The sequence below is a fragment of the Ipomoea triloba genome, chromosome 6, assembly GCF_003576645.1.
Source record: "Ipomoea triloba cultivar NCNSP0323 chromosome 6, ASM357664v1".
Lineage (NCBI taxonomy): Eukaryota > Viridiplantae > Streptophyta > Magnoliopsida > Solanales > Convolvulaceae > Ipomoea > Ipomoea triloba.
In genome coordinates this window covers 16,000,043-16,012,222 of record NC_044921.1, presented here as the reverse complement: position 1 = coordinate 16,012,222, position 12,180 = coordinate 16,000,043, and the positions used below count along the sequence as shown (strand labels likewise).

The window sequence follows — 12,180 nt, the reverse complement described above, 5'->3', positions numbered from 1 at the left end:
GGAAACTGAAACTAAACAAATTGGAAAAGGAAAATGATATTACTAATTGATTGAAAATTATTTAAAAAACTTTTTAAAAAATAATTACACTTACCTTTTGAAAACTTTAAGTTATTTAAACTTTAAAAAAAATTAATTAAACATGGATTTTTAGATTTTTTATAATAATTAATATTAATTCATTCAAATATGGAGGAGGAAGAAAAAAACTAAATGTGATATTGTGAAAATGAATATACTTAAGGTATAAAAGTATAATTGCATTGTTTTTTTTTTTTTGAAAGAAAACGTAGCTATTCCATTAATTCATAACATAAAACGTTTACATCAACGATCAATGAAATGGTAAATCATTCCTTACCGTCAGACATAGAAACAACTTTTCTAACTATGCTATAGAAAACTTGAATCGCAGACTGTTTCATAACTAGGAAGCTATGTTCCTTCAAGGAGCTTAAAGCTTCATCAAAGATCTGGGTCTTCGTCATCATTCTTTTTTGCTCGCCCAGGATAAGATCAACACTTGCCGAAACCAAACTAAACGATTTATGCTAATGAAAATGAAAAGCCCGTGAAAGTAACGAGAGGAAAAATGCTCGTGAAAGTAACAAGAGGAAAACACAATAATAGAGAAAATAAAAAGTGGGTAAAGTCAAAGTAGGGTTGGGAGTTCAAGACTACCAACACAAACCCAATACCTACCTACTATTATTTTATTCAAAGGGAAAGAAAACGGAAGAAGAAGATCTGTGGCGGTGGTCAGAGTCGGACGGAGCTGCGACGATGGTCGGGGCGGAAGAAGAGCGAGAGCAAACGTAGAAGGTGACCAAAACCGCCGGCTCAAAGCTCCATTAGAGCTCCGGAAGCCGAAGTTGAGCAGCAGAGAAAGGCGTTTGATTTTAGAGAGAAAAGGGAGGCTAGGGTTTTTAAATATTAATTGCATTGTTTAGTTATAGTGAAATATTAATTCATTCAAATATTATAGTGTTTCGTTAGATTAAGAATCCATTTTCAGCGAGGTAAGTACGGAATTTAATTTCATTGTTTTTTTGACTACTACTCTCAGTTTGGTTTGTACTCAAAAAATTTAATTTCATTGTTTGGTTTGTGAAATGAGTAGATTCAAGAATTTTATTATAATGTTTCGTTAGATTAAACTAAAAGATTGAAATGCAATAAATATTCAACTGGTCACCAGGGTGAAGTTTGGAAAGAATGAAACTTACTTGCTTCAATAAGTAAGTTGAGAAAGTAGCTATGAACAAATACTACCCCGAATTATATTTCTAGTTTTATAAAAATTGAGGGTAAACATTCTCTTCATCATTCAAAATACATGAACATAACAATTAATTGAATATCAACAAAATCTACACTCGACGCAATGGTGCATGGTGGTTCTTGGCAGACTTGGGTATGGAGTGAGATAGGACAGGAAGTCCCCAGTGGCAACACAACAAAATCTGAGGGCAAACACTCTCCCCCATTACTCTCTTTACCACTTCACTATAAATCTTACCAATTGCCCCTTTACAGTACTCTATCTTCAACTTCCTACGACACCGCGACAGCCTCAGACCTCGTATCATCACCCTTCCGTTTACTTTCATCCAACGCCATCTCCGCCGCCGTGTGGGCTCCGTCGCCGCCCTCGCCGCCGCCTGATGATCAAGCTTTTTGTATTTCCCGGTCCAGTTGTGAAACCCCATCATATCTATAAGTAATCTTCAAATATTTGCAAGCAGATTAGATAGGCGACCCTAACACTGGATAGGAACAATATAATTAGACGACAAGAAGAAGAAGAAGAAGAAGAAGAAGAAGAAGAAGAAGAAGAAGAAGAAGAAGAAGAAGAAGAAGGAGAAGAAGAAGAAGAAGAAGGGATGAAAGCATGCATGCCCATAGTGTAACGATAGTTGAGATATAAATAGAGAGAACGATGGGGAAAGGAAATGTATTTAAAAAGCAGAGAATTTTGCAGCTAGCGGCAGTCAACTTGCACATGGATCAGAGAATAATATTGGTGAGGAAATTAAAATTTGACATGATTTTTTTATACACCGGACTAATCTTATGTCTTCAGAATCCTAACCAAAAATCACTGAAGGGGGTAAATCACGAGCCACTTCATCAATCCCTAAATTCATACCTCATGCATGTACATTCTACTCACAATGAGTATTTATCAATTATCTCTGATCAGTCAAAGTCTTCCAAAAAAACGTAGACCCTAGGTTCCAAGTTGACATAAATTTAACATTTTGCCCTTAGATACATGGTTAAGGTTGATAGAAAACTTATGTTATGCTTAGGAATATTTTTTTAATTTTCTACTCATTCTCAAAAGTAGACAGTAGAGCACATGCCTCCACTACTTTCAACTGGACAGTATTAGTCAACTTCTAGTTTTTGAGGAGCATTTCCATCTACTCTTCTGTGATTAGGGATCATATAAATGTCAAATGTTCATTGGCACAGAATGATTAATTGTATTTGCTTTTAATTATTAAGTAAACATTCTCATTATTTAAGTTTCCAACTTAAAGAAAAGACATTGGTACTATACACTTTTAAAAAAATAAAGTTAAATTGGTTTATTCGACTCGTAGGCTTGTTTTTTATATTACCTTAATAAATTAAGAGTGTGTTTGGTTCGAACATGGGAATTGGAATCAGAATGGAAATCAAATATTTGATAATTGGAATGAATTTTGGTGAAAGTGTTTTGCATGTTAGTCAATAGGCTAGAATTTGAATTATTACAGATATTGTTGTTTGGTTATGTATGACCTTATAATTATAATAAATGTTTTAAAAAGATTTTAAAAAATCAATGCAATTGATCCTAATATGATGACATCCAATGCACAATATGACCAAAAAATCAAAACAAAAATCTAAAAGCACTAATCCTATGTAGTAAGGAGGCAACAAAATGAGGAGAGATAAAGTTCAATTAATGGGATGATACCTAATTTAAATTAAGTACTTGATTTTTTAATTATAGGGGTAATCAAATCTTATACCTGTGTGTTGTATTTTAAAAAGTTGTTAACCAAACAATGTGTATATATGACTTTCATTCCTATTCTTTGTGTCTAACCCCATGAACAAAACACACCCTAAATAATTATCTAAACAAAAATGCTCATAACAATATAACAACTAACATCTTATTATGCATGTAATGATGGAATGCAAATCAATGATTTGGAATTGTCATATTGATCTAATTAATCATTGAATTTGTTAGGACCTTGCTTTCAACATTGCTACAAATATGTAAAGGTTAACAGAAAGGGCTAAAATTTGGGCTGCACTTAATTTGGATTCCTCCAAACACATGTTTCATATCAATATCATATTTTAAACAAGTACATTGCACTCATGGAGAAAGAGGGGACTTATGGAACAGAAAGTTTCAGTTATATCCATGTATGTAGTGCAGTGTTAGTAGTAGTTGATTGGTTATCTTTTTAGATTTGAATATGCTCTTCTTTCCCTTTGGACACATGGCTAGCTGAGGTTCTATAGTCTGAAAAAAAAAAAATAAAGTGATTAGTAGATGATGGTGATAAGAGGAATATTGTTGACATGTGCAATGATAGCTAGATTTGTCAATTAAAAATTGTTAAGGCCAATGATTTGTTGCATAGGAGGGGATTAATTTGGTTAGTTGTTGATTGTAAGAGGACAAACGATCTAGTCATACTTCATTGTATTTAAACAAAGTTATGAATAAGGTTCAAGTACATACGAATTGTAATACACGTCTAAGTTTAAGAGTAAATCCAATGTTAATTAATAATGCACTAAAAGTTGGTTGCACGGTAAGTTACATTGATATGTTAGGGAAAATTGCACTTTTTTTTCCTTAAATTATAAGGTGATTGTAGAATTTGTCTCTAAGTGTTGGTCTTACTATTTGTTCCTAAGTTATCATTGACGTTGCACTTTTCGTCCCTTTACTAATAAAATATTAGGGACGAAATTTACAATTTCAGTATAACTCATGGACGAAAAGTGTAACGTCAATTATAACTTAAGGATTAAAAGTGGGCATGACCAACACTCAGGGACGGATTCTACAATTAGCCAATAACTTAAGGACGAAATGAGCAATTGTCCGATATGTTATAATGTAACAAATATGACTGCATTCTTATAAATATTGAGTGCACAATTAATTATTATCTAATTCACTTTCAAATTTTTACTAAATTCGCAACCAAAGTTTGTAATATTACAAATTTGCTACCACGTACGTATACCCCTTACTTTCAACTATTGTTTGTTTGTGGATGGATGAGATTGTTATATTTTTCTTTTTCAGAAAGCTTTGTTCTCACTTAAATGTGTCCATATAAGGAAAATGGTAACATGAAAACTTGTTCATTGGAAAATACTAAGAACCAATCTCAAATGTTTATACTTACTTTGATAAAAGACCATTACTTTAACATTGTTCTTAGGAACTATTCTAATTTCATTAAAAGACCAAAAAGCCCTTCTAATTCACAGTCCACAGACGGCACAAGTCACGGAGGACTAAAAGTGTCCAACGACCAAAAAGCGTGGCTAGAATCTTACCATTTTTATTATGGAAGACTAATTATGTCAAACGTCTAATAAGTCTAGGACCAAAAGTAGAATTAACTCTTTTGAAAAGCTACCTAAAGTAGCTTATCAAAATAAGCTTTTATTTTAAGCTACTAGCTTATTTTGGGAGCATTACCAAACAGAGCTTATAGCTTATTAGTAGCTTAAAATAAGCTATAATAAGCTCCTAAATAAGCTTTGCCAAACAAAGCCATGCATATATATGGTACACTTTGCAACACTATACCGTGCATTTTGGTTAGTTTGAAGTGCAAATTGAGTTAGATGCCAAGACACTAATTGAAGCCATTAGGACCAATCTTTGTTGTATTTCTTCTTTAGCAGGATATTAGAGACCTAACTAAAAGTTTCTCAAATGTTAGCTTTGTGTTTACTAAACGGTCTGCAAATAGAGTTACCCATATGCTAGCCAAGAAACTTTAGATATTGCTAATCGTAAGGAATGGTGGAATTCACCTCCTCTGATCTATTCCTTTTGGATGTACTTGTTTTGGATTTGAATTAATGAAGAATTTTTGTTGTTTGCTTTCAAAAAAAAAAAAAAAGTGCAATGCACTTATATGGTTCATCTTTTAAAGTTTATGGTTTAGATTTTTTATTTGGTTTAGTGTATCGCTTTTTTAATTTGGTTTGGGATTCACTTTTCACTACCTAGGGTTTAATATTTACAGTTTAGGTTTAGGTTTTAGAGTTTAGGGTTTCTTTATTGGTGGTGGGGGTAATGAAGTAATTTTCTTTATTGTTTCCTTGCATGGAGTTTCTGAGGCATTATGTCCCTTAATTCTACTAGGGAGATTTATCTGGGAGGTTTTATCTTTTCTATTCAGAGCTCTCGTCTCCTCTCTTTGGTTTCCGACTGGGATTTTCCGTCCTTGGTTGTGAACTTTCGTCATGGATTCAAATTTATATTTTTTTCTCTGTTTTTTTCCTTGCACTTTGTTAGAGTATGTTTTCTATTAGGTTTATTGATGAATCTGCGATTTTAGGGGTGTACACTGTAGGTTGGGATGTACATCGTAAGACATTGGGATGTGCATCATAAGAGATTGGAATGTGCATCGTAAGATATTGTACGAACGTACACTCAGAGAATTATTAATCTTAGGAACATTTCAGAATCTTACCAACATGATGAAGTATTGAATTTTTAGTCAGTGCAATGAGATTGCACAGCACAACATAGCATATCACATTACTGTCTACAGGAAAACAAAATAAAACAGCACTTCATATAAACGTCGTCATGAAGAACATAGCTTCAAATAATTTACCGTAGATAGTAAAAGACTTGCAGCAGCAGAAGTGGAGATGCGGGGTATCGATCCCCGTACCTCTCGCATGCTAAGCGAGCGCTCTACCATCTGAGCTACATCCCCTATTATTTATTCTTGCATTGTTTATTCATCTATTATAATTACTCATAAATTCAAGGATAACCTTCCACGGTAGGTTTGCCTAATTTGATTGACATTGATCTTTCACACAAAATTTGTAACATATATATTTCCAGTTGATATGAGGATCCTCTCATGTGAGATTCTGTGAACAAATTCAAATCATCAATATACACGATATGATGAATAGAAAATTAAGTAAAAAAGAAGCAGGTCATTTTTGTAAATATTATAAATTTTTAATATTTATGAAAATGATCCCTTCATTTTTTTTCAAGTGTTAGATTTACTAAATCAATGCTTTGAATTTGTTCACATGTTCTCACCTGGATGGGGCAGGGTTCTTATGGGATTCGAACCCTATATATGATAATGTTCAAATGAGATCGATACTTTCCATGAGAACTTGCGGACTAATTTGATCCATCCATATTGAATGATAATCAATAATTAAAATATAAAAAAATAAATAAAAATGACAGATGAATTCCATAATTATTACAAAATTCAAAGTTTATAATATTTATAAAAATTGAGGCTTTTTTCTATTTATTTATTTATTAAATCAAAGAGTATAGTTTGTTCTTGCTATTACAATTGCTATTTGTGTTAGTTTCCTTCTTTTATTTAGAAAAAAAAAAGGTGGCATGACAATTTTTTTGTTGTTGAATTTGTAATGGTTTTTTTTTAGTTTGCACATGGGAATCGGAATCAGAATGAGAATCAAATACTTGGTAATGTTAATAAGTTTTGGTGAAAATATTTTGTATGTTTAGTAGTATGGTGGAATTGAAATGATTACCAATAATATTGTTGTTTGGTTATGTATGATCCTATAATGGGAATAAATGTTTTAAAAATACAAGAACAAAAAATCAAGACAATTTATTCTAATAGAAAGACATCCAAAGCACCAATATGCATGAACAAAAAAAATAAAAACAGAAATCTAAAAGCACTAATCCAAACTTAAAAATCAAAGTACCAATTAATTAGGAAGGAAAATAATGCTAAAGACCTTGTAGTCTAGTGGCACCCGATGTCCCGATTAACACTCCCACATGGATGATGGGAGTGAAGTAGCTATGAACCCTTATTTTATTAAGAAATGTGTTTTCTAATTAAGAAGGTAATCAAATCCCATAGTAGTGTTCTAGAAACCTGTCAACCAAACAATAACAAAGAAATGTGTTTTCTAATTAAGAAGGTAATCAAATCCCATAGTAGTGTTTTAGAAACCTGTCAACCAAACAATAACAATGACTTTGATTTCATTCATGATGGCTAAAACTAAGGGTATGTTGATTTCATTCATGATGGCTAAAACTAAGGGTATGTTTAGTTCATGGGTTTACACACTAGGACTGGGAATCAAAATCAGTGTTTGGTTAACAACTTTTTAGAACATAACTATGAGATTTGATTATCCCTTCAATTAAAAACCTCATTCCCTAATTAAAAACGGGTATCATTCTATCTATCTTATTGGCAGGGCCGGTTTTTTTTTTTTTTTTTTTTTTATTTGCGTGACCTTGTGCTGGTAAATAAGTGAGGCTCTATCAAAGTATAAATAAATTGCAAATTGAAGAAAAGTGATACGCGTGAATATTACGGAGTAGAATTTTTTCTTTAATAATACGTAATAGAATTTAGATCCGTCGTGAAAACCTAATTTTGAGCCAATATAATCACAAATGCATATACTAACTATTGGGCTAGGGTTGGACTAGGGGTTCCCAAAATTTTGGGCCTTGTGCGGTTGCACATCTTACACGCCCTAAAATTCAACCCTGCTTATTGGTAATATGATTTTTAAGTTTGGATTAGTGCGCTTTTAGATTCTTAATTGTTTTGATATTTTGTTCATTATGGTACTTTGGATGTCATTATATTAGAATCAATTGCCTTGATTTTTTGTTTTTGTATTTTTAAAACCTTTATTCTCATTATAAGGTCATACATAACCAAATATCAATATTGGTAATTGATAGATTAAATTGCTCCCTCTATTCAAGCGTATTCATGTGTATATGATAAATGTATCTAAATTAGAGAGAAGATGGCATGAAATTGGCTTCAAGAGCCTTTCTCATTCAATATTCTCTAGAGAGAGTTGGGAGTAATTGTATCGAATTACCAATACCGAATTCACTCTAAAACTTGCTTCTATTGCCAACCCCATACTCAAACTGAATAATAGATTTATTAGATACATTTTCTCACAGTTCCATACAACAAGGGTGATTAGTTCCAAATTTATCTTTCTGTTTTGAATTTGGTACCCTTGCCACACACCGGATTTCTGACATGCAAATTAATGCATCGTCTAAATTTGCCGCAATCGGTTATTAGGATGATGTTGATCCATGTGTTTCCCTCGTGTAGGGATTATTGGTTGGATGAGATCGTTATATGCTGAGTAAAAAAAGATAACAAAACAATTAAACACATGGCACATCACCAAAGGAAAAGATCCCAGATTAGAATATCACATACGATTTTTCCCTTCCAAACCAAAAGAAATTCTTATTTTTATTATGTGTAGGAGTGTAGGACCGTTCATGTAAGCGCACTTGGTCCGGGACGATACAAAGATCAATCGGGGCTCAACCTCTTTTTTTTTTTTTTTTTACAATCTAACATTATACTAAAACTTATAAATTGCACTTCCTAAAAAATGGAGAGAAGGTGAGAGAGATCTCAATAGAAGGCTCTTGGGTGCATATTTTCCAATGCCAAGACTCTTCACATGCAAACGTGTCAGCCACCCATCCACCACTTTTTCTTTTACTTCTCCAAACCCAATACTTTTTGCATGCTGCCATCCACCTCAAATTCTCCCTTGGCCCTAGAAGGAGGCATATAGTAATTTGGAAAATTTTACATTATGGTCTTGTTTGGTAAATAATCAGCCTATCAGCCAATAATTTTGACTTATTTAATTACGATTAGTTGTTTGACTTGGTTAAAAAATCAATATAAGCGTTTGGTTAATAAGCTTTTTGTAACTCCAAAATGCTAAAATTCAAAAAGCTACTTAAAGCAGCCTTTTTAATTAGCTTTTTGAGAAAAGAAATTATATCAAACAGCTATCAGCTAACAGCTAATATTATCAAACAACTTTCTACAATCAGCTAATGTTATCAACAAATCATACCTTCTAACCCAAACAGCCAACCCAATCAGCTAACAAACCATTTACCAAACAGGGCCTATATATATATATCTCACTATTTCTATTGCCGAACAATAGCTGCAAATTTGCCAATCTAAACAAACAAGAGATGTGAGTTTTTCTCTAGAAATGAGGAGTAAGATGCTTCATAAGGATAACATATGCAGCAATTTGTCAATTCACTACTCTGCACTACATAAAATCAATAATCCTGATAGATACAGCGCTAGAAAAGCACAAATCATGAAGAAGTTGGATGTTTAGCTGTACGAGAGACAGTTGGGAGTAATTGTAAAAGTGTTGTAGAGACTAGAGAGAATATGCTAGAGTAGAAGTGAAAGTAGCCCCACTGATGATGGGCTTAGAGCCCTTTATATAGGCACAAGACCCGAATCCGGCCCAATCGACGCGAGGATCGTATATTGCATAGTTAATAGTATACCCAAGGTATATTTGCTATCAGTAATAATTTCAATTTCACTCTACTACCAAACATGCAAAATACTTTCACTAAAATTCATTACCATTATCACGTATTTGATTTCCATTTCAATTCCTATGTGCGAACCAAACACACCTTAAGTGTTAATTATCTTTATTAAACGATGAAATGACCAAAATTCATAAGTATTGTAGCAAACAAATAATAGTTAAGAATGAATGTGTCAAAATTAAAATGATGTAACAATGTCAAATAATAGTCGAAAATAGTTACCTATTTTTTCTTAGTAAAAAATAAATTATTAATATTAATAAATACTCTTCCGTTATGGAATAGTAAAAGCAAATTAAAGAAATTAAATTATTAATAATTACACTTCACACTTCTGTTATGGAATAGTAAAAGCAATTCAATTCATTGTACGTGTCTCTACATATATATGTATATATATAGACACACACAAAGGTATAAGCAGGTAAAAATAAGGATAAAAGAGAAATAATCAATCAACTATACAATGAGTCATAAGCACATTTTGGTAACATTCTTGTTAGGAAGTATTTTAATTTCATTAACCTCTGCAATGCGTATAAGCCCATCTCCTTCTCCTGAAGATAATTATGATATACATATTGTTGAAAAGTGGAGGGAAGACGTAGATAGGTGCGCTTTTGCGATAACTGATAGTGATACTACAATTTTTAGTCATGACTATACATGGGATCGGAGACTGTTATGTCCAAGTGTGAAAAGGAAATTAATTGTAAATACTATAAGAAAGACTTGTGAGCAAGTAGTAACTAATTAGAATTTCTTGCAATAAATTAAAAAAATTTAATAAACTTACTACAAGGTATAAAGGGACTATATGCATGTACACGTGTCATTTGTATGTATTATTTATAGATATGCATGTACACGTGCCATTTGTATGTATTATTTATAGATATGACTTAATTGGTCATAAAAAGACCCTTGTATAAATATCTTTCTCAACCAATGTGGGACAAAAAGCTACATAAGTTTTTTCCTCACCCTATTTCCATTTAATGAACTCCAACTCCTCAACTCCACAATTTTGGTTCTGCAAAACAATGAAGAAAATGTCAAGAATGGGATTTGAACCCATGCCCTTTCGGACCAATACTTAAAACTCGCACCTTAGACCAACTCGACCATCTTGACTTTGAGTATAATAATTTACATTATCTATAAATATAAAGCACTTTGAGAATTTTCTTTTTCTTTTTTTTTTTTTTTTTTTTAAACTAAGAGAGTTTTATTATGAAAACCTTTCTAACTAATTCTATAATTGGAGATAGATTAATTATTTATCACTAGTTATTCTATTACTGTTTAGTTATGACTTGTTAATTCATCATTTCAACATAAATTAATTATCTCAATTGTGAAATGTTTAGATGGACACATAAATTCCGATAAATTAATTACTCCATTTTGTGTGCTTTGATTGGAATATATATGAGATCTAAATAAAAATATTTTTCTTTCGATTTCTATCATAATTAGTAATTAATTGGGTCTGTCATAATCTATATCTATACTATATATACAAGTATTATCCTCCTCCCAAAGTTTCCCGCCCAAACTTAGGGGCATTTTAGTCAAAATATTAATTTTATTAATTAATTAATTTATTGATTATTTATTAATTTATTTATTGATTATAAGGTAAACTAGATGGACAATTATTTTGGATAAATTATTGATTATATTAATTAACCATATATATTTTCATAAATTTAGCAATCTTGCATATTATTATTATTGATTATATTAGTTCCCCTCCTCCGGTTATCTCCCTCCCCGCCAATCGGAGAAGAAGATGATGAAATGGCAACAACGGGAGGAACCTGTCGTGCAATTTGGCGAGGGTCTGGATGAACAGCCCCTTGATGGTGGCGTGTTTGGGCTCAGAGGGGTCGAGGAAGGAGAGCACACGGTAGCCGCCGGTGAACTTAGTCGACGCCATGTATGTACCTGCGAAGATATCCCTCTTCTCCACCTTGGACACGTCGAACAGGATGGGAAAGCTAACCGAATCAAGCAAAACCACAACCTTTGGGTTTTTGGCTATGAACGGACCAGGTGGCATGTTGCATCTAAACACACTGGATTTATACTTCTCCTTTCTGCTTCTAAAGAACTCATCAGCGCCTTGGTTGTAGAAGAAATCGTAGCGGTCGGCGATGGGCCCCAAGAACGGTAATCCGTAGCCGCCGGGGATTTCCCGGAGGGGGAGGTTCTTAGAGTTATCGGACGTCATTTTTTGTTTAGCAGGTGACCGGCCGGCGGAGGCAGATGGAATATAATACTCTACAATGAAGAAGAAGAAGAATCACTACTTGGGAGGAATTGAAGATAACAGTAGAATTTATTGCAAGATTCAAGAAAGAAATAATGCTACAATATATTTATGCATGTTTTAATCTTGATTAAAAATTATTGTTTTTCTTTACAGTCTAATTTTATAAGAATCGTGTAAAGAATCACATGATGATAACATGTTGTGGTTCATTCATGTTTTA

The 12,180-nt window shown here is 32.7% G+C and overlaps 1 non-coding gene across 1 annotated transcript; it reads right to left on the bottom strand.

Annotated features, from left to right (window-relative positions):
- Positions 1–5,923: 5,923 nt before the first annotated feature.
- TRNAA-AGC lies at positions 5,924–5,996 on the bottom strand. Its single transcript has one exon. It is a non-coding gene; the product is annotated as a tRNA-Ala (tRNA).
- Positions 5,997–12,180: the final 6,184 nt, after the last annotated feature.